Raw genomic sequence first — 737 nt, forward strand, 5'->3', positions numbered from 1 at the left:
AAACTGGTAGATAGAAATCATGCAAATTAGATTAAAGAAATAAATGAATTAGAGTCTCAGAAAAACATACAATCATAATTGACTTCTAACTACCAGTAGCTCAAAAATTCGCCCAATGAATGTAAATGTAGCTATTTTCAGAGATAGACTCAACCTGCTCAAACCAGTGAACAAAACATACTTGTACGAGTCTAAGAAACAATTTTTTGTTAGACTTTTTAAAATAAATTTACTCTGTTGTTAAGTTGATTTATAGATGGATTACAATTACAGGAGTAAGGTAATGAGTACATTTTCTTTTATGAAATGTCTTCAGTTCCCTCATATTTTCCCATCCCCTTCCTTCTTTCCCCACCCATGTGTTAAATAGTTCACTTTCATCAATGTTCAAGGAACTCCATTGCTTCATTTTTTCAACCTTTCCCTAAAGCTCTGTGCCCACCCCCACCTTCCTGAAGATGTAGAATGAATATACCATGCATAAGGTAAAGAAGACAGAATCATCACAAACTATAAATAACAACAACATACGCTAAACAAAAAACAAAGTCTTCTGTTTCCATACCTCATAGCTTGTTTCAGGATGTTTATCATGTTATATAAATGTAATTGTTTTTATAATAAAGTCAATTCAGGGATTAAGGTGTGATAAACTTATAATTTTCTTTCTATTTAGTAATGCTTTTATTTTACATTAATGTTGTAAGTAACACAATTCAAATTCTAGTGAAATTTGA

The sequence above is a fragment of the Dipodomys spectabilis genome, unplaced genomic scaffold, assembly GCF_019054845.1.
Source record: "Dipodomys spectabilis isolate Male_0828 unplaced genomic scaffold, ASM1905484v1 ptg000203l, whole genome shotgun sequence".
NCBI lineage: Eukaryota > Metazoa > Chordata > Mammalia > Rodentia > Heteromyidae > Dipodomys > Dipodomys spectabilis.